Below are 23,869 nucleotides of genomic sequence, written 5' to 3' on the forward strand. Positions count from 1 at the left end.
ACAATATAGATACAACATGAATGGTCTAAAGCAAGCATGTAACGATGCACTACAAACAATTCTTTCCTCACTTACCACTCGTCATCTGTAAACACAATATAAAATGCATGAGATGGAGGTTTAAAACCAAGTGTTCCTTCCGATGTTAGAGTGGCAGAGGGAATGACAGTGGTCCGCTGGATACATGGGGGCTAAGCCTCTTTCCCTGAAGACTCAGTAAACAGCACATACATAACGTGCCTACCTCGGTATGCCTCTTTTATAAACCACCATATATCTGGGGTCAGTTTTAAATCTTCCCACACAGGTGATGACGAATGAGGGGTGTGTATCGAAGCAATAGAGTTTATACATTTTATGTTGTCAGATGTTAAAATCCCCATTTGCTGCTGAAACACAGGCCTGCAACAGTTCATCTGTCTCCATGGCTGTTTAGTATGTTGTCCTACTTCAGGTAAGTATATTAGTAATTTAGATGACTTGTATGAGTACCCAGGGTTCAGCTTTTTCAGTTACTCCCAGTTGCTTATATTGGGCTTCCATCTAACAAACAGGTCGCATTTAGGAGATTCGTGGTGAGTATTTAGTCACGTTTATATGTCCAATGACACATTTTACAAAAGAGATAATGGATAGATATCCTGGCTGTATAAAGTCTGCGTGAATACCACATCCCTGGAGACAGAGAAGAGGCCATAACCCATGGTAAGAGAGCTTCCTGGGTGACAAATTGAAGTACACACGTGTATATAATGTGTTTAAAAGCATGACTAAGTCCACGCAGACACTCCCTATCAAGGCATGTGGCATTGATTGACGTTACCTGTGCATTTTAGCACATTAGAAGGATTCTTTCAGAGAGTGGAAGGTAATATATTGTTTGGATCGTTTTGCATATTAGACCAAATAGCCTCTCTGTATGGACTGGGGTAGGAATCAGCCTCAGTATATGTGACGGATATTATATCTGTATATGAGCTAGTGTGAGTCACAGCCTCAGTATGTGTCCAGTATATGCTCAATGTACGAGCTACTATGAGGACACCGCTTCAGTATATGTGTCTACTATATGATCTATGTATTAGTGTGAAAACACAGCCACAGTATATGTGAATTATATAAAAACACAGCCTCAATATAAGAGTCTAATGTAATCATTGCATCTGAGCTGTTGAGAAGACAACTTAAGTATATATGTCTAACACAAGCTCTGTCGATGGGTTGCTGTAAGTCACAGCTTCAGTATATGTGAGTAATCTAATTCTATGTATGAAGAGTTGTGAACACACAGTCTCAATTTATCTGACTCGTATAATTGTATATGCGCTGGTGTGGAGACATAATGTCACTGTATATAATAGATTTAGTATAAAAATAGAAAAATCTTGCACTCCATATAATAGAAAAAATACTTGCCCGGTGCTTGTCAAGCAAAATGTAGATCAATTTCAAAAGGATAGCACTCTCAGGACTATGACGTAAAATTTTACTTTTAATTATTTCAAAGTAAAAAATCGACGTTTCAGTCTGCTACTCACAGACTTTCATCAGGATTAATGAAAGTCTGTGAATAGCAGACTGAAACGTCGATTTTTTACTTTGAAATAATGAAAAGTTAAATTTTACATCATAGTCCTGAGAGTGCTATCCTTTTGAAATTGATCTATAGATGTAGTATATGTATGATATATTGATGAAACACAGCCTCAGTATATCTGACTGATATCATCTCTGTATATAAGGTTCTGTTAAGACACACCCTCAACATATGGGAATGATATCTCTGTGTATGAGGTAAAGATTAAATACATCTTCAGTATATGTGATTAGTATATTCGGCGTGCAAGATGGAGTCATTATACAGCCCAAAATATACACAGCCTTAGCATATTTAGTATACTCATGTGTATGAGTTTAAAAGGAAAATAGCCCAGTTTCACCAAAACAAGTACCTATCATAAAATGTCAATTCTCTACTTCAGTTTTACAAATAAAAAGGGATAAGAGAAACATGCTGCCTTTTGTCTTTGCATTAGAGTGCTCCACCCATACTTGTTTCAGGATAAACCATTAACCACTTTAGAGAGACTGCAGGTGTTACTGAACCTGTCTGGGTACCCCTCCCACCGGAGAAGAGGAGACCAGATTTCCCAAATGGACGTGATTTCCAAAATGGAGGCTGTAATGTTTAATAGCAGTTTATAGTGCTTTGTGTATGTACATCTATGTATTTACAAGAGAGAGGTTGCTACCAGAGTATTTCTCTTTCCAGGTACCATCCCCTTATTGATCAAGACAATGCATGTTTTTAAGTTTGATGACAGTGTTTAACCTTGGTATATGTTGCCATTTGCAGGTGCAGAGCTTGGTAGATCTTCCTGATTGTCAAAGGAAACTTGACTTTGATTTAAAAGTTGTGATTACTAACGATTTGTTCATCAGGTCGCAACGTTCTCAATCATTCACTACTCCTGGTCTGGTTTATCATTTGTATTCAGATTTCAGGCTCATTGCACTGGAGGTGGGTTAGAAATTCCTTAGAACTGAGTGAATTTTTCTAAAGCATAATCTGCATTATTAAAAGAATATGCTATTTGTTATATTGAGTATTCTGCTATTTGATCCCTTGGGATGTTCTGCAATCCTTTTAATGTTGATCAGGGATGGCATGCTTCTTGTTCTTGGAGGGTTAAAAATCAGAATTTCCCACGGATTCCGATGTTGTAAGTTTGTCAGGAGAAACATTATAATTTATTTTCTGCAATAAAGTTTACTTCCTTAGGCTCCATGTGATATTGATGCCGGGTATTGCAAGTGTCATAATTGAGTGGAAGGTCTCATCGGTCCCTAGACCATTCTATCAGGTTTAATCGTACATGCAATACATAACTTGATACCAGAACAATAAGGGAAATCCCTGAACATGAAGTCCCACAGCTTCTGGCATGTTCTGATGTTCAAATGGATTCTTTTGGCCGTCCTTCTATGTGGACATTCCAGCCAATATGTGACTTTAAGCTGTGGAGTCATCCTGTATCATATGATATTGTAGTTTGTTTGTGACAAACATTTGGCTGATATGTTCCACATGGTCTCTGTTCCTAGATCCGTATAAGTTAATTCCTGACATTACATTGATATAATAATTGCTTGGACTGGTATTAATATATTTGCAGATAAAATAACCTGCACAAAGATCTTAAAATCACCATAGGCTCTGCCGTAAGTCTTTTACCAATATCTGCAGGTAAGTGGTATGTGGTTGTTTTGTTCTCATAATGACAATATCTGCAGCAATTCTGCTTATTACTGTGTCTGTCGCCACAATGTATTCTGTGCCACTGGTTACCACCTTTTCATTGGTGTCCTGCCTATTAATTATTACCTATTTATATTGATCAAAAGTCTCTAATCATTTTTATTCTAATGTTTGGGATAATTTGTACTATTTACAGTATTTTTTTTTTTTCTATCTTGGAATGTATGTCCTGATGTTGTTGGCCTAAAAACCCTAATTATAATTGGCACTATGGTTCATCCTGACATTCTTCTCTACTATCTGAATGATGTGCACCTTCTTGCCTTTGCCTAGTTGGATCTACCATTTGTGTTATTGGTTTCTACCTCTCCTCCAATTGATCATTATGGTTCACATTACATTCTCTTGATCAGATGAAAATCATCCCTGGTTAGGACCTAGTGCTAGACACCAGGTCTCAAAATTTGGGGGGGCTTCAGGCGGTTTTGTTCTCCCTCCTACCTGGAAAAACCTCAATGACAAAACATGATGTTGACACCATGGGTCATTGCAACCTCTGACAACCTGCTTATTGGGTACCAGACGCAGTATAACCCTATGAAGGTCAAAATTGCAGACATACTTGGACGCTATTCAGCCTTCCAAATGTCCATGGGCATCCTGTGTAGTCTTAGTGCCTAAAAAGTATATGATGATCGTTTTTGTGTAGTTTATTGGAGGCTCAATGACATAACCATCATAGATTCTCACCCTAAACCCTGTGTAGATAACCTCTTGGATAGACTGTCCAGATCTCACTTTTTTAACATCCTGGACCAGACATCCTTATTTCCATTTGCAAAATAAAAAACTTTTTTTATCATCCATTTTACAGCCATTCTTTTTGGGATGAAGACATTCCAATGAACAGTGGATCACCTGCTTGTGGGAGCACAAAACTATACTTGCACTTACCTTGATGACAGCTATCTACAGCCACACGTGTCAAGTAAAAATGACAAAGTTGCAGTACTTAGGAAGCCGAGTAGGAAGTGCAAAAGTAGCAGCCTGCAAAGGTAGCAGCTATTGCTACCTGGCCAGTTCCCCAGACAAAGAAACACGTGCTTGCATTTTTGGGAACAGCTGGGTACTATAAAAAATGTGTCCCTCCTTACAGCTCCTTGACCAAACCTCTAACAATCCTAACCAAAATATACCAACCAGACATTCAACACCTTTAAACAGGCTTTGGCCAACAGCACCATATTGGCTGCTCCAGACTACAATCGAAGGTTCCTTTTACAGACAGAAGCTTTCACGCTTGGCATTAGGGCTGTATTTAGCCAAATAGACCCTCGAGGCGAAAAACATCCACTACCGTACCTGAGCCACAAACTACTGGACTGGAAGGTCGGATATGCAGTCATAGAAAAATAATGTCTTGCTCTTGTATGGGCCCTGAAAAAGTTCCAACCCTATCTTTATGGACAAGATTTCACAGTTGTCATGGATCACAACCCCCTGTGCTGGCTCAACCAGGTCTCTGGGGACAATGGCTGCCTACTATGGCGGAGCCTATCCGTACATCTTGATAATTTTAATGTGCAACACAGACAGGGTCATGCTCATGGAAACGTTGATGGCCTTTCAAGACAAGAGGAATGTTAGAAATGTTTTACATTTGAGAACCTAGTCTGCTGGTGACTCTTATTGTTATGGTTGTATTGTTATGTTAAACCCTTACTGTTATTATTTTACCATTACGTTAAGCATAGTTTTAAAGAAAGAGAGGGACTTGCATTCTTTGTCAGGTGTGGTGGGTGCTTGCATGAGCAAGACATGTGCATGCGCCAGGGTTCTAACTGTCCCAACGGTCATTCTCTCTCTGAAGTTGCTGTGCTGTGTCTCTATGGTTGTCAGCTGACTGATATCAAAATAAATCAGAACGTTTATAGTACAAAAACCATGGTTCAGGCTCTGTTATTGGGAAGATGACATCTAATATCCAGTATCCAGAATAGTACTTCATTATTAGAACTTATCTCTCTTATTAAGTCATGTTAAAAGTTTTCAGCAAACAGATCACTTTCCAAAAAAAAAAAAAAAAAGCTAAAGATTAACACTCCATAAATTGTTTAAATAGTCTTATTACCCATGACAAAAAGTGGAAACGAGACACTTTAAAAAGTGTTTGTTTTGTTTCCCACTAAAAGACCTTTTCTGTCACTACCAATTGACCTTCAAATTCAAAAAAAGGTTATTTTGTCAATGAAGCTCTGAACTACAAAGTAATAATCTACTATTATTCTTTTTTTTTTCTTCTCCATAATCCATTAATAAGTACCAAATTACTGCCGTGAGTGATGTAGCAGCCTCTCAGAGATTCTTGCAGGCAATTTGCTTCTTAAGACTCCAAAAAAAAAAAAAAAGAAGTAAAATAAATGTAAACAAAGAAGAAACACAAGAATTTTTCCGAGAAGGTATGTAGCGATGCTCTTTGATTGTTACCAAAGGCCTAAATCAGCATCAAGGTAAGTCAATAGTAAGGAGAGGGGAGGAATCCAGCTCTAATCCCTGCCACTCTGGCATATCTGACCTCCCAGTAGGTCTGCGGTAGGGATTAATATCTATACCCCACTGGTCCTTCACCCCAAAACCGTCATTCAGTTATTCTTGCTTGATCCAGTGTGTCCTACAAGCAAAACTACAACGGAATGAGTTTCCCTCCCTATATTGTTTAAACACTTTTCTCCAGGTGCACACTGAGCCGCCGATTTAGTAAGGCGTTCAGTCTCAGCAAGATACCTGTGGTTTTCCCACCACCTTGATGTTTCCGCTCCAATGATCCTCTTCTTGAGTACAACAGACTTCATTCTTTATTCCTTTATAAGATTGGTCTTACATCAGTTTGTGAGACAGAGGAGGCTCAGCACTTGATTTCACAGGCTCTATTCAGAGGTCTTCAAGGTGAAGTAAAATACAGAATTTTATTAATACAATTGTAAGGCATTCGGACTCTCCTTTCCTTTTAAAAATGTACGAGAACATGTTTGAAATGTATTTATTTTCAAGAAAATTGCCGAAATATACTCAAATATAAAGTCAGAAAGTTGAGTACACAGGTTATGATAGTATATATATCCTTTGTTGTGCAACGTATTTTTTGGGGGATATCAAGATAGAATGTAGCAAAGTAATGTACATTTAGATTTCTTACAGAGACCTGTTTCAGGAGCGTCGGTTTTAGCACTTTTTTAGTTACATTTCATTATACACTGTATATTAAACAATGAACACAATAAATCTGCAATAAAGACAATACTTTAAGATGGATCATGAAAAGGATTAACAGACAATATTCATAATATGAAATATATCATACAATGGATATAAAATAAACAGTACAATTAGCGACATATTTCAATAGAAAGGTTACAACTAGGGTTTCTCTACTTTACATTTTCATTCTGCGAGTTTATAGGGGGAAGAGAATAAAATGCATATTACAATACAAAATGCTCCAGTAATAAAAAAAATAAAAATATATATACAAAAAAGTAGCAATTTAAAAAACTGGAATAATTCAGAAGACGTTTGCAAATTCCATAGAGATTATAGATGACACATTTAAAACCAAATTCTGTACACAAGAGGCACTTATACCAATGAATTAGGAGTAGGAAATTAACTGGAAAGGGTACATTTAGCTTGTGCAGGTTTTATATATATATATATATCCGGGGACGGGGACGGGGTCTGTTATTGGCATGCAAATTCACTGTACTCATTTTATTAACCACAGAAAGATATAAAGCTGTGATGACCTTGCAGGGATCTCAACCTGCAATTCTGATGTACCCCTCAAATCATATAAAAGGTAAATAAACACACACACACACACACACAAAAACTAATCCAATAAAAAGAAAGGCTTAGCGGTTTACCAAAGCATTATCCAAAATTTACAGGTGTATTAGTAGGTGTATTTTTGGATGTGTTAGCTTTTTGCCTAAAGATTTTTTTTAAATTTCCAATGGGTAAGATTTAACCCCCCCCCAAAAAAAAAAAAAAACGGACAAAGTGAGGCATATGTCAAAAGACAAAAGAAAATAGCAGGGGATTGGACAAGGAAAAATAAATTGTACGCAAAGACAGGAGAATGACATGACCCCAATGCTGTTAAACCATCTGAGTTTGTGGTTTGTGTATCCTTCGATCCAGCAGTGACACGCTTTGGCAAGAAAGGCCACCAGAGCTGTCAAGCCCTTCATCCTTGTGCCCATCAAGTGCTTTCAGCTCTTCCCGACCCGTACTGGCATTTTAATTACTGTTGGGTAAACTAATTTGTCCAAATGAAGGCAACTAATAGAATATGCAAGTTCTCTGACCTCTGACAGGCAGTGACACAAGATACAAAGGAGGCTAAGGAAAGCTTTTTATCTGAGCCTTATTACTCTCTATTACTACAATTAGTCATAGTCCAATGCTCGGAATAGGGGGAGAAAATTGCAATTAAATACATTTTTGATGGGCTGAAAGTGGGTTAGAGAACCAGCTAGCCTGTGAAACAGTGATATTATAGCAGCAAAGGTCACAGCCTTTGTCAGCACCTGGATTCCCCCACTTTGTTCATTACCCCGCAATCTGCTTTGCTGAATCATTAGAACATGGTACATTCCAACCGAGCCGCGAATTTGGTGACCTAATCATCTCTCATCATTGTTGATAGGTGGCGCCCAGTGCCAAGGATGGAACAATCCAATCACACACCCTGATGTTAACCCTGCTAAAGAGTCAACGGGCTCAATCCTAGCACATACAGCACTGAAAAAATAATAGTCAAATGGCTGTGTGGGTCTCAATCTCCCGCTGCTTGACGTGCCTCCATGTGATTCACACACAAAACAAAAGCCAACTCTGTATGTTACATGGGGTTTCCATTCAATAATTCATTGAACCAGAAAAAAAAACCCCAAGAAGTTTGCTATTACAGGGCACCACATGTTTGCTACCCATATAATATATATGTATTTGAAATCTGTGTGTGTATGTGCGAATGCATGTTCAGTGTCAGAGGCTCTACGACTCTAATTTAACTACACATGGATTAGTAGGGTAAGAAACGACTTAAACACTGCATTAGGGACAATGCGACATTGCTACAACTGGCCCAGAATGAAAAGTATCAATTAGCACATAAGCTGGGCTACTTTAGATTCCAACCCACAATTCTTTGGAAATTCTTATTTTATACACAGCTTTGGTACAAATAAGTCTACCACAGATAGTTGTGAGAAACACACACACAATTACCAAATAAACCAACACAATAAACATAACAGCAAATGGAATAAAGCAGATAGAAAACAAATCTCAATAGATAGACTCCTATATTGGGTCAGTCCTGACACCAAGCCACTGGACTGACCTTTGAACAAAGTAATTCAAGTGAATTTTGTTAATATGAACAGAGTTGTTACCCCCCTAAAAGATACTGTATGGGATAAGCTATCTGTGGAGTGTGGAATGCCAGTCTACAACCTGCCATGACACCAGAGGCTGCCTTATCTCACTGCCTTGGAAATCTTAAGAGCTTGCTCGTGTCAGTGAAATCCATTTATGAGATGTGACAGTTGGTAATGCATAAGAAAAATCAATGAGATCATTGCTCAATTTCTATACTTAGTGTTTTCAGAAGCTGGTATTTAAAGGCCCTTCAAAGTGCAGAGTGCTGGAACGTGGCGTGGAGTACTGCTAGCTATTAAAATCTACCGGAAGGCATTAGTACACAATCTGTCAGTAACTATGCATGTTATGAAGCTGTATACAAAGTAGACATATCCGGGAACTAAAAAAAATAAAATGAGATTTCTGGGAGGTCCTGGAGCTTGGGAGCTAATGCAGGAGTTGTTATGGATAACAACCTTTATCCTAGAGTTAACGTACAGCTCATAGAGTTGTAGTTAAACAAGCTGGAGTGATGTAAAAAAGATCTCCAACCATTTTTGGACTGCGGTTTGTAGAGAATTATGGGGAATGTAGTATTACTGGTGGAAGAAGCGTTTTTTCCTCCATCAGCATGAGAAAGCGAACTTTTGATGTCTGTTTCGTTCATGACCCCATTTTCACTGACTTGAGTAAAGCCCATTGAAATGGCAAGGTCTTCCAAAAATGCTGCTTGTATACATGTTTGTGCCCTGGGAATCTATGATTTGTTTCAAACTCTGCATACATGGCATCATGGCTTGATTTACATCATATACCAGGAAACAGGTACAAGTGGAAGAATATTACGGAACAAATAAAAAAATGACATGTAGGAAACGGCACCTCCTCTATTTAATATCCTAAATATAAGCAGTGGGATATTTTTTTCCTTCTTCAAATAAACGTTTTTATTGACAGGACAGCAAGTCATATTTATAACAATACACAATCACGAAACATTACACTCTCACTGTTTCGTTGAGACAGATCCAATCCCAATTAGACACTATCTCCATGTTCACAATGTCGGCCATCAGGACAGTACTAACTCTGATATGCGGACAAGAATGAGGGTTTAGAGTGCCACCAATTTGTAAGGATCGGTCCGATCTCATAAAATTTGCATAAGCCATGGGTTCACATGCAGTGCTTAATGAAACCTGATCAATAATATCCCGTTAAGTCGGTACGTTAATGAAGTTCCATCTCCACGTTAGGAAACGTTCGGAAAGCAGCCTGTTTCTCTTTACCCTGGATGTATTTTGGGGCAGTGTGCTTTTTAAATATATTAAAACCTCTTCATGTCACAATACATATGCAATGCAGACACTGTCCCAAAATTGTTAATAGACCAGTCATATACAATTTAGAGAAAGAGAGAAAAAGAAATACAATAAATATCTAGATATACATTGGGAGAGTGGCTTCAACAGATTCCAGGTGGGACATCTGAGCTCGCTGCCCAGAAGAGTGCAGTTCTAGTTAAAGCTACGATACTGTGCAGAACTCTCAGACTCCCAGGACTCAAAATACTACTGAGAGGGCTTAGAAAGCCAAGCACACACACATACATATATTTTTTAATTTATATCAAAATATCCACATTTTGCCAGGAATCTCTCCAAATACCTGGTATCCGATATAGTCTCATATGCATGCGCACAATTAATATACAGTATCTCACAAAAGTGAGTGCACCCCTCATATTTTTGTAAAATATTTTATTATATCTTTTCATGTGACAACACTGAAGATATGACACTCTGCTACAATGTAAAGTAGTAAGTGTACAGCCTGTATAACAGGGTAAATTTGCTGTCCCTCAAAATAACAACACACAGCCATTAATGTCTAAACTGTTGGCAACAAAAGTGAGTACAACCCCCTAAGTGGAAACGTCCAAATTGGGCCCAAAGTGTCAATATTTTGTGTGGCCACCATTATTTTCCAGCACTGCCTTAACCCTCATGGACATAGAGTTCACCAGAGCTTCACAGGTTGACACTGTCCTCTTCCACCGTGCACTCAACTTCTTTGGTCGACCATAGCGAGACCTGTTCTGAGTGGAATCTGTAAAACCACTGTATGGTCTTGCCCACCGTGCTGCAGCTCAGTTTCAGGGTCTTGGCAACCTTCTTATAGCCTAGGCCATCTTTATGTAGAGCAACAATTCTTTTCTTCAGATTCTCTGAGAGTTCTTTGCCACGATGTGCCATGTTGAACTTCCAGTGACCAGTATGAGAGTGTGAGAATGAAAACACAAAATTTAACACACCTGCTCCCCATTCACACCTGAGACCTTGTAACACTAATAAGTCACATGACACCGGGGTGGGAAAATGGCTAATTGGGCCCAATTTGTAAATTTTCACTTTTGTTGCCAACGGTTTAGACATTAATGGATGTGTGTTAAGTTATTTTGAGGGGACAGCAAATTTACACTGTTATACAGGCTGTACACTTAATACTTTACATTTTAGCAGAGTGCCATTTCTTCAGTGTTGTCACATGAAAAGATATAATAAAATATTTACAAAAATGTGAGGGGTGTTCTCACTTTTCTGTACATTATACAGTATTATGCTGTCTGTGTCTGTTGAAGGCTTTGACAACCGGAAATCTGCATTAAATGCAAATTTATTGCGAATACTAGCTTATAATAACTGACTAGAGTGTTATCCGTGACTTTGTTAAATCAACCCAAATGCCAGGCTGAAGATGTATTGAGTGCGTAACTGGAGTAGGCAGGGCATTGTGGGTGAAACTTATTACCATATTTCTGTCTAGATTCTCTCAGGGGGTGGTGCTGTTTAAGCTTATTTATTTAATTTTTAGAGCATCTTGGGAACACAGCAGCACCTATATGATCTGCAGGAAAGTGACGCTTTATCGGTAAGTTATTTTACCGGTACCGTAAATATATATCTGAAGATAGGTGAGAAATCTTAAAGCACGACTTGTCCACGCGAATAAAAGTCAGTGCCAGCTTTCATTCTCTGGCATTTGCTGCCCCTCTGTTTTCTGCATTTTAGCAGAGCCACATTAAAGCCACTCAGGGCCATAGGCATGGTGCCAGACAGCTTCTGTGTGTGTTGATAACTGTTATATGTATGTGAGAGCGTGTAAAGTGGCTAAGTGTTGTGTGTGGAGGAGGCCAATAGTGGTATATGGGAGGGAGGCAGAGTGTGCTTGTGTGTTTGCACCCTACTCCTACTTACTTTCCCTGGTGATTCAGTGGAGAGCCTTCCCTGATGGTCTGGTGGGGGAGCATTGTTGTCTGCACCAATATCATGCGCAGGCTACTTTAAGAGCTCCCTTGTGGTTTGGTGTTCAGTTAATGATTGAGTGCTGGCTGCAGTGCCATTGAGAAGCGCCGGTGGCCGTAAGAGGAACTCTTAAATTGGTAGGCACCCAATATTAATGCAGACCATGAAGCTCCCTCTGATCTCCCTGCTGGTTCAATGAGGATCCCCTCACAGGCAAAGCGGAGCTCCAGCCCCAGACAGAGGCCAGTTGGGACCCTGCTTGACCCTGAAGCCCTGGGCCCTAGGCGGCTGCCTTATTGGCCTCATGGGTAATCCGCCTCCAGAATGAGAAGCAATACAGTGGCTGTAATATGCATACACAAGTTTATTCAATTCACAGATATGAAAAAAAGGTTTGTTCACTCAAGTGTGAATTGTCCGGAAGTTAAAGTTAATTTCAACTTCTAAAACAATACAGCTAAACTAAAAACATAGCTGGCTTGGAGAATCGTTCTAAATAAACTACAGTGAATTTCAATATGAAATTCTATTTGAATTTGCGTTGAATTATTAATAATTCCCAATTTAGAGAATACAGTTACAGTCCATTGTTTTCCTCTAAAACCCACGCATCTACTACCATGGAAACAAATATCTCCACAATGTTCTATTCGATGCATTGCTGCATTTCAGGTGACCGGAGTAATACTTGCATACGTGAAAAGGGTTCCTTTTGGAATCCGATTCTCTAGAAGGATTCAGTGAACAAAAATAGCATTGTAACAATGTTTCTGGACAAATCAATAATGCAACAATGAAGATCGGAGCTGCACTCCATCCCAGCAGCCACCCGATGCTCCAGAGCAGGACCACCCATCCCACAACGATGAGGCAAAAAAGAGAATATCCAGGCACTCAAGGTGTTCAAGCCGCAGGCAGTTTTAATAGAACAGAAAAGAGCAGCAACGTTTCGATCTGCTAAGAGGTCTTTGTCAAGCTAGTCTATAATGCAATACATCACGTGGCAGAAGTACACATAATTAAAAGAACACGTGTTATCCTCAGATACATAAGTAGAGCAGTGGCTCCCAAACTTTTTAGTTCAAGGCGCCCTTAGTATTTTAATATTTCTCCAAGGCGCCTCAAGTAAAAAAAATTCAAGGTTGTATATATGTACAGAGTTGCAGCATATACTGGGCCCCTGTTTGGCAGAAATGCTTGCCGATCAAGCGCAGATCTAGATGTGTGAGGAGTACAGGGTGTGGGGGGCAGGTTGCGTGGGGGGTGCAGCGTGTGTGGGGGGGGGGGCAGTGTGTGTGTGTGTGTATGGGGGGTACTGTGTGTATGGGGGGGTAGTGTGTGTATGTTTGGGGGAGCGTTGTGTGTGGGTATGGGCATTGTGTGTGTGTGTATGGGGAAGCAGTGTGTGTGTGTACAGGGGGAGTTATTTGTCTCTTTGGGGGTAAGAGGGCAAATTTATAAATATATATATTTTTTTTTTATTTAAAAATAATTTTAATATCCTCCCTGCTTACCATTTGCCTGGGAGGGGGGACAGTACAAGGCAATCCCTGGTGATCCAGTGGGGAAGCCCTGGTGGTCCATCTGGTGACCGTAAACTCTAGCAGCCTCAGGAGCTGCTAGAGTTCGTTCACTCTCAGAAGATTCTGAGCCTTGCCGTGGAAACCACGGCAACGCTCCAAACTCGCGAGAGGAGAACCCGGCAGAGCTGCAAGTTAGCGCTTCTCCCCCGGGTCCTCTCTCCCTCCCTCGCCGGCTGCTAGAATCACACTTCTCCCCTCTGGGCCTGCAGAGCCGGCAGGGGAGAGGGAGGTACAGTTCCCGGTGCTATTATCATATGATCATAGCACCGGGAAAATATCTTGCGGCTCCCCTGTGTGCTTGTTTGGGAACCGCTGAAGTAGAGGAATGCAGTCAGATAAAAATCCACCCCTCCATGTAGATTATTTTTTTGCAACCTTCTGAAATGAAAGTTGCTTGTGCTTCTTGAGTGAAATCAATTACTAAAGGCCAATTTCTAATCTACAGCCCGTATACCCAGAGTGCCTAAACCTTACATACTCTCCGGGAACACATTAAGCTCTAACCTAAAGCTTGCAGAACCGATAGGAAAAGATTGAAACACTACTGAAAATCCAATACTTTCCCAGACCCAAACTGCCAATATAATCATAGGAATAAATGGATAATTGTTCAATGTGCTTTTTGGTTACAGTTAATTAAATGTTACTGTAGAGTAGTGTCCTGGCGCCAAAAAATGTAGGTAGTAAAACCATTTGCTAATAGTGTGACTTCTTACCCGCGTTCCACTGGGCATCAATTCCTGCCTCTCAGAGAGCCCGGCACTACAGGGCTCAGCGGCTGAGACAGATCCACTGATGCAGGAAAAAGGGAAGGGAGCGGAGCCTAGTGGACCCCAAGTAAGAAGACAAACCGTTAAAAAAAACAAACCAGTTTGACTACTTGGAGGGGGGCACTAATAGCACCATGACCACTACAGAACACTGTAGCGGTTTTGGTGCTTGGAGTTTTCCTTTAATAATTTCTGTAAGGGCAACAATCGAAATCAGCTGGAACCAAAGGTGAACAAAACAAGCATTTTGTAACAATCACAAATATATGGAACTGTTTCCATGCTTGAATAAAAGCACAATATCTCTGAATAGTGGATGGGTGGAAATCTACCTGGATCGAATTATACAGATAGGCTTTCATTTCTTCACATCTGTTAGCATCTTATTTAAATTTAAGTAACAGTGTTATTTGATCAGCCTTTTTTTAACATATGCAATATTAGCGAATAAGTTATTGTTTGGTTGCTTTTTCTTTTTTTCTTTTTAAAGAGCCTCAGGGTCTGGTGGCCCAAGGGATGAAGATCTATTGCCATTAAAAAGTAGGCGATGCATGACAGCCAAACAGATTGCTAGAATAATGAACACACCCTGCTTCTTATCCTGCACACAGCATTCCACTCTGAACAGGGACTGCAGGACTGGGGGCTAGAGTTCCCTCCATGGGGAGGTAATTTCACATGTATTACAGCACACTTGGTGCTCGCTAAACAGTAATTAGGAGGCTGGATACTGGAGGTCTATCATTATTTAAGTGGTACTTTTGAAAACGGCTCATCAGGTTGTTAAAGAGAAGAATACATTTGTTGTTATTTTAATAGATGGCTTTTGAGTGCTGGGGATAAGTATGTAGCAGATTGTCAGCAAATATGCTAAATTAGTTGGCTTCATTGCATCAAGATATATGTTTCCAGAGATCCGGTACAAAGTGCAAGAAAAACTACGGCAGACATCAAGGTAAGGATCATTTCATGGATGCACAATCACGCTACTTCTACTGCAAATGTCCCAATAAATTAGAGGGTCACTTGATTTGGGGGAGTGGCTGGAGGCATGGTACCACCATTTAAAAAAAAAAAAAAAATTTAAGGTCCAGAGATTTATTCAATAAACGGACAGATGTGTTGGGGGAAAGATTAAATAATTTATTGTATTAACTCAGATACGGCAAAACTATAAAACAAATATTGGTGTCAGTATTTAAAGTAAATATGACAAGTTCACTTTAAGCAATAACATATTTAAGTGCATTATGAGACGTTAAATACTTACCCCCTCTCCAGCACAGACTCCATCTTGTCGAGACAATGCGTGTTACAAGCTTCCATTTTAGAAAAGTTTGCTCTCCATTTTGTCCTGATTCGAGGCGACCACAGTGCGCCCTGCGAATTCTGACACTGTTCACCCCCTATACTTTTTCCAGAGAAACACGCTGACCCGTGTACAGACTGGTTCTCCTGTCCTGCCGGATTCTAGTGCATACCAGTGAGGAAACTTGGAGCTCGATGTCAGTCTCCTTGCCACATTCTTTTCTGCCACAACCACGGAATCTGCATCCACCGCAGAGGTCAAGATCCAGAATGCCAGTGATTAGCAAAATAATCTAACCATAAGACTGCACACATATATTAAATAACAATACACTGTATATTATAGGAAAAAATTGCATCACCGGAGACTTCATTATGAACAACAAAACCAAAACATTGATATTATAAATGAGCTGGAACCCCGATGTGGTATATTTTCGCTTAATATATGCTTCATCATATCTTCTATACTAAATTCTTTATTTTCCGTGCATAGATTATACAGGTAGCATTTTTTTCAGCCATGCCACAATAGCTATATCCAGGAATTTAGTAGACAGGTAAATACAATGGTATGGCATGAGTAACTGTGCACATTTATTTTTTTTTAAAGTGTAATAACAAACGGATAACACTAGTAGAGTGATATTTGTCAGTAGTTTAGAAAATCAGCATAGCTTAGCACTCAGGTTATCTATACTGACGTGTGTGCCCTGGGCACTGAGTGATTGGCTCTAGTTTTAATGTGTTAGCAGACTATAGGAATGCCTCAAATTCAATGTTTTATACATCTTTACATTAGGGTTAAGTTTGGTGACGCTTGTCATGAGTTAAAGTGGGTGTCTGAGCCCTAAAGTTTGCTAGTGTGGCATTCTAGATTGTTTTCCTCGCTTAATATAGTGTGTAAAGCATGCTGTGTGGGTTGGATGCAGTGCGTCTGGCTGAGCACAGCTGAAGATAGTGATACTAAGAATGAGCTTAGTTCAATGTCCCTGGGTTCCAGCTAAGTTGCATGAGTCCGCTAAGTTGAGCAGGGTTTGTCATCGGTGCTTGCGTCGGCACCGAGGCTGGTCAGCGGGAAGTTCTCCTGTGGCTTTTGCTGCTCTGCGTTTGCATGGTGAGTGCCGCTTGTGCCCTGGTGGTGCAGTTTAGTCGGTATCTTCTATATTACATGACGTTAAATAAAGTGTTATTGTGTTAGGTTTCATGGCGTTTCTACACTCTTCTCCCACCGTATAGTTTTTGGGGGAGGGCTAAAATAATCGTGGCAGTTTCTGTCCAGAAATAAAACTCCCACCAGACCAGAACATGTGTGCCTTGAAATGGCCCTGAGAGTAGGACATCTGAGCTTCGTGGAATACTGCACAGAGGATCGGCCTTTTTTTTTTTTGTAGTGCAGTGAGATATACACTATATGACATTGACGTATGTTGCATCACAAAACAATTGAATACAGGCTTAAGGTAGACCACAAAATGTCAAGAGGAACGGCACAGGTATATATGTAAAGTAGTAACAATCACGCTAGGAAAACATGTAGTGGTATAAGTGAGAAGCATGGCGTAGAGAACCCTACAGATGCTGAATGCCTGCTAGGAAGCAGTTTAGCACGCCCCAAGAGAGCGGCCGCCTTTCTCGGTTAACAGGCCCACCAGACCTCACTAGAACCTCCGGTTTATACAATAATAGGTACGTACGCACACAGGCAGGTCATTAGTTACGGTGGCTTTGCATATAGTGTGTGGTATTTTAGGCAGGAGTTGAGTGTGGGGCTTTCACAAAGTGTGACCAGCCGCCATGAGGTACAGGCCCTGCCCCCCACCACATTTTTTTTTTTTTTAAATACCTCCACGAGCAATTTCTATACCTTCATATTCCATATCACTGATGCAATATTTGCTTCTGATGTGCAGTTTATGGAAAGGGGTGCTAGAGGTTACTCATATACAGATGTTTGCAGACGCAATGTTGCATGGGCAGAAAGGTCTGCAATTGCCTTACACTGATGCAAACATGTGGCATACAAATATATGGTTCTTTCTTGCGATTTTTATCTGCGATTACCCGAAAGCAGGAAGAAAGAGAACAAACACAGGATTGTGGCGCAGGTTCCAAATCAGGACTGCCCCATCAGATCTGGGACATTTGGGTGATATGAGTTTCTAGAGCTCAAACTGATTGGATAAGCAATTCTGAATAAAAATAAGGCACTATGTTTAACAAATACACTCAAAAAATGCAAATGCATTATTTTAATTGCAAAGTCAGATAACCCCCTATACTAAATGAACCTGAACTTCAACAAATAAAGATCTTTTCTGTAGGAGAGAGGTTCAAGTCCTGCCGAACTCAGGGAATATGCAAACCACCTACATTTTTCATATATCAAAGGAAGGAGACACAAGGGCACCCTATATCAGGCACTTTACATAAGAAAATGTCAATTCCCCTCCATCCAGTATTGAATAACATTTTAATTCTATTATCTGAAAGCTTCAAGTTGTTTAATGCATTAAATGTAAAATAGAGGCTCTAGAATATTGACTGCGAGTCAAGTTTAGATTAGAGCCAATATTACATATTAAATAGCATTGCAGCCCCATGCGGTTAATACAGTGTGTCATTTTTACGTCAAGCACTGCACAGTGAAATATAAGTAGATAGCATATTTGGAGGTCTGTGTACTTTATTTCCCTTCTAAAATCATTTTATGGCTACATTCCAATATTTCTTCATTTACAATGAAAATATCAATTTGTAAAATAGGTCCAGAAAAAAAGACAAATTAGTAGTACAGTTTGCCATGATAATATTACATATATTATATTCAGAATATACAATAAAATAGTTTTTTTTTTTTTTTTTTTTTTAAATATAACAGTTTGGGATCTTTCCAATCTAGGGATTTGCAACGACCTTGTCAATTCACAGTTTAGTGAATGAACCCAATGAATGTCTCTCTGGGTGTAAAGATGCAATATAGTGTCTGGGTGAAGAGCTTGTGAAGGAGATGAAGTCTCTGATTTGGACATAATCTTCTAATTGCTAGGACGTGGATTCTGGGTGAGGATTTGAAAGGATTAATGTTGGTACAAAGATTTCACTTCTCAAATCTCAATCCTCCCATAGTTGAAAGACCGAGCTTGAAAAGAAAAAGAAAGAAAAAAAAACACTTTATTTATTGAGAAAGTGCAATCCTTTTTTTTTTTTCTCTTGTACCGAACTAGGTTATAAAATTCCGAACTTGATGTATTTTTTCTTTGTTGATACAATGTTGCTTAGAGGAACTGTCACTATTCTCTGAAATTCCAACTCTACCAAAAGATATACATAAGTAGCCCTAACTTTGTCTCACATAATTGCCAATCTCTGGCAAAAGGCAGAGTTTCCACCACTAATTCCCATCAGCCTTCATCACAAAGGGTAATGGAAACTGGCATCAACGTGCATGCTGAGCACTAGAGGTCTATGACACCTTATGGCACATGCACAAGATCATGGGAAGATCACAAGGTCTTCTCCTGAGACTCCATTTTGTACTGTCACAAATAAGTATAGTGACAAGAAGATATTGACAACAAGAATGAAGATAAGTTTTTCTCTCCAGCAGCTCTTCCTGGCCACCACCACCACGTGATCTATTAGAGTCTTGCAAAATATGCGACAGTGCCACTTTAATACCGATTCCTAGATACAAGGCTGGAATTCTCCTTACATGGTTGAAGCTTCCTACCCCCAATGTTGTTCATTCCAAACCTAATCCAATTTGTTTATAGTTGTTTAAAGCTGCTTTCACCTGAGGAACCTTGTAATTATCTGCTTTACTTTAAGCATGTACCTGTAGATTTACATGGGGGGCTTACACCAACGGGTGGGCCTTTGTATGTCTAAATACAAAACCAAACACAAAGTGTTCCCCCAGCAGGAGCAAAGAAAAAAATTAAATGAAGAAAGTCAGTGAGAAGGTGATTTGATTGAAAGTGGTCATTTTAAGACAATGTAATTAGTAAAAAGTCTTTCATAGCCAAGCCGTGAATACCAGAAAAAATCCTTCTAACTTGTAAGCACAGTTAGAGGTGGACCTGTGCTCAGCATGAAAAAACAAATGGGTTAGGGACTTTGTAAAGGAGGTAGCATGAGATGAAAGTATGAGATGGCTGTACAAATAAGTAAGTACTGAACAGCCTGTCATTACACACCAGGTGAGCGTCTGCTTTTTAATAACCAAATAGAAATCTCCGTTGATTGAGAGACTTCCCAGACATTGCTAAAGAAATTTCTTGCTAAGCACATCACTTTCTTGACGTTTCGACACATAATACAGACAAGTACACTCTCAAAGCCGGTATTGGTTTCCCAAACTACAAAGAGCGCCTAGAAAGCGCTCTCTCCAAACGTTAATTCAAGGATGGAAAAAAAAAACCTATACATCTGTCTATAATAGTATTGTACGTCCCCCATTCCTGTTCAAAACAAAGAAAATACCTTTGGTGAATTGTTCTACGTGAAATATAATACCCCATTTATATAATGCTACTCATACAGACAGAAACAGATTTGTCCGATTTTTTTCATAGCAAAGCCATTAATACTCTTGAAGACTGCAAAGGCGTTTGTGGCCAAGGAAGTAAAAGCCAGAAAGAAAGCATATATAATTAACCCTTTCTTTGCGGAATGTCCAGAGTACTGTGCACAATGTGGATTGAAGAAAACAAGTTATTTTTAAATATTGGAAAAAATGCAGCATGCTTGTGACTTGGACTTGGTCAGATTATGGGTGGTATGAATTATTCTAAGTTGAAGAGAATGTTATGGCCTCACTCACAAAACATTGATGGGACAATGAAACATTTTGACGGTTACAAATCATTTTCAAATAAGACATTTAAATCTAAAGGTGGAATAAAAATATATAGGTAGTCCCCCATCTAGCGGACACAGTGGGAGCAGCACAGCTTACCTGTTTCCAATGTCCTGGCACTTTATAAATGGCTGTGGCATCAGCAATACTCAGTTCGGACAAACAAATTAACCCTAAAGAAAATGGTCCGGTAAAACGTCTGGGGGCCTATTTCCTCTAATGGCAATGTTTGAAGCTAATAGAAGGAACAAGGAGAAATTTGACTAAATTTGGCAACAATCACAACTATTCCCAGATCTCTCGCAGACAATTGTGGCCAAATGAAGAAAAATCTTTGTTGTAGCACCTCAACACCAAAAAGCTCCAATCCAGGTGTGGGGGGAAAAAAGCCCTTTACACTCGAAATTCAACCATCACAATTTTGCTCCTTTATTTTAGTAGGTCCTATTCATCAGGACCCCAGCCTCCCACCACGAGAGAGAGAAAGAGAAAGAGTGTCTCTCTCTCTCTGGTAAAATAATGACCCCAATGGGAAGAATCTGATGAAAATGTTTAACAAAATCTATTTTACTATATATTAAATTTCAATTGCACAAAGGGTCACAGAGACAATTTGAAATGTTATTATCATATTGAATAATGTTATGCTAATGTGGTGAAAGCACAAGAAGGTGTGTTTAATATGAAATGAGAGTAACAAAATCGGTATAATTATTCATGCAAGATATAGTTTGTTTTGTGATAAGTCTTTTCGATGGACAAGAATTATGAATAAAAATAAATTTAAAAAAAAAATCAGCAAAGTAAGTTTACTGAGCTGCTTATTTATTGTAGCTTAAATGACAAGTGCCATAAAACTTTCACTTTTTATTTTTTTTAAATGTATTTATTGAAACTTAGTTATATATTTTTTTAAATTATGTATATGGAGTATTTTTTGAGAAAATAACTCCTGCTTTGATTGTTCTATGTGAACCTGCAGAAGCAGGCACGTAATGTGTCCAATACACGTTGCTCAAATCACGTCTTTTTTAAGGGTTCCCTCTATCAGCTCCTCCTGAACCTCTTAACCTCTTAGTTGTTTGCTGGGCCACCCTCTGGAACACTTTGACCCTGGCTGTCACCTGTCCGTTTGTGACACTCGGCCACACTTAGAATGATCTGCCCTTGCATTCAATTTGATTAGCAGTCATTTCTCGCTGCCTTAAATGTTACAAATTCCTTCCAAAAATATTTATTTCCTCTTAAACACAGCCATGTTCAACTTAAAAAAGAAACATATATACTTGTACATGTTTTGGTCTTGCTTTTGATTTTTGTCATTGCAGCAATCTCACAATATAAAAAAAAATACTTTGTCGACAGTCTTGACTACTAAAACACTCAATCTTACCAGTGATGCCTAAACACAGCACTGCAAATACTTGTGGATAATATCATGGCGTGCATCAAAATGTTTAATTCTTCTCGAAAGGGACCTACTTCTCTGGACATTTCACTGGTTTTAGATCTATCACTGCATCACTCTTTACTGATCTACTTCCGTGGATCCTTCGCAACACGTTTGATGTCTATTCTCCAGCATCTCATGACCTCTCTCATATTCATCTCAAGGGTGTATCAACTCTCACCTTTCACCAACGCAGATCCTCCCTCATCTCTCCATACCTCTGGGATACTTTCACCTCTATTTTAATCACACACTTTGCCTTTCTTGAAACCTAAACACAGTAAGAAGTGTATTCTTAAAATACTCACTACACGTGCACTTGACCCTTGTGACCCGCACTTTTCAATAAATGTAAAACTATTGATAATGTGCTTGTAACTTCCCTGGCATATTATTAGCTATGCAACCCTTACACATTCACTGTCCCTTTCGATATTAAGGACAAAATGGATCAAAATGTTTCAAATGCAAAAAAATTCACAAACATCCAAACGGATGACAATATCAATAGCACGATGAGAATGTAACTTAATATAATAATAATATTTAAAAAACAAAAACAGAATGTTAAAAGAAACACAAACACAAATTGCTAATTAGAGAAGAAAACAACATCAAACTGCAGACAGTATAAACAATCAACAGTCAACAATGTATAAATATCAGTAAACTTCAAATGAACATTACAGGCACCATAATAACTTTATTTTAATGAAGTTGATTTGGTGCTTGGAAGTATATGGTGCTGCCTTATCTTAAAGGGGCACCCAGACCATTTCAGCTCATCGAAGTGGTCTGGATGCAGTGTCCCTGTCCCAGTTACTCCTGTAATGTTAATCATTGCAGTTTTTTTAAAAACGGCAATGTTTACATTGCATCACTAAGGCAGCTTCTATCGGCGGTCTGGTAGACAGCCAGTAGAAGCTCTTGGGATTTTACTGGACCTTTGGTCACCTAACTGATGTTGGATGTCCTCGCACTCTGCTGCAGCTTTGTATTCCTAACACTATAGAATCTCTTTAAGGAGTTAAACCACCAGAAATGATCCAGGCGGTGCTGTAGTGGTTATGGTGCTTGGAGTGTTCCTTTAAATAAATTCGAGGCCAATGGTAAAAACATGTTAGCACTGGTTTTAAACCCTAACAGGTGTCTGACTGACCATTATTTACAAACACTTCAACCAAGAAGTGCCTGAGGTCTCAGTCAATCCATATTTTTGGAATAAAATTATTAGGAGAGGTTTCCATTGAGAGAGAATGAGCGTCACTTGCGCATGCACAATACAGTGACAGGGACTCCCATTCAAGTCAAGTATTTTGCATTTCCTGTATGAATGGCAACACCGCCAATACTCCTGAATATACAGGAACATTTACAAAATAATTCTTTATTTGTTTATATATTTCCTATAAATAGAAAAGAAAAAAAAAACTAGGACGAACTGTTCCTTTTTAAGGGTAGGTTGCTAAAAATATGCAGTTGGCATTAACTTCAATTAAACAAACGGGAATACATAGCTGAAGAATGCTATATTTAAATCTCTTACTAAACAAATGCCTTATTTTATCAGATAACACATGTTTTAGGTCACGGTGTTGCATGCCTTTAAAATATGAGTTATACGTGTGATAAGTGATAACCTCCCCCCTCCCACTAATCCTAGTGCAGCAATGGGAGATGCAGGTCCTTGCCTGCCTGGTATTACTGGGAGTTACACCACTTGCAGCAATTGCCATTAATGGAGTCCTTCACCCAAAACAGATAATGTTCTGTCTCCCCAGTTCCTCTCCTGCATATTATTATGTAGCTGCTGCCCGGGAGAGACTGGGACATGTATGTCATGGCATTGCCCTGATTTAAAAAAATAACCCAATATAAGTACAGATTAAATCGTTTATTATGAGAA

At 39.2% G+C, this 23,869-nt stretch overlaps 1 protein-coding gene across 1 annotated transcript in view; it reads right to left on the minus strand.

The window, feature by feature from the left end:
* Nucleotides 1-23,869, minus strand: part of FBXW4 (F-box and WD repeat domain containing 4) — a 150,290-nt gene that overhangs the window by 54,515 nt on the left and 71,906 nt on the right. The window lies entirely within an intron of this gene.

This window comes from Pelobates fuscus, chromosome 10 (genome assembly GCF_036172605.1).
Source record: "Pelobates fuscus isolate aPelFus1 chromosome 10, aPelFus1.pri, whole genome shotgun sequence".
In the NCBI taxonomy this organism is placed as follows: Eukaryota; Metazoa; Chordata; class Amphibia; order Anura; family Pelobatidae; genus Pelobates; species Pelobates fuscus.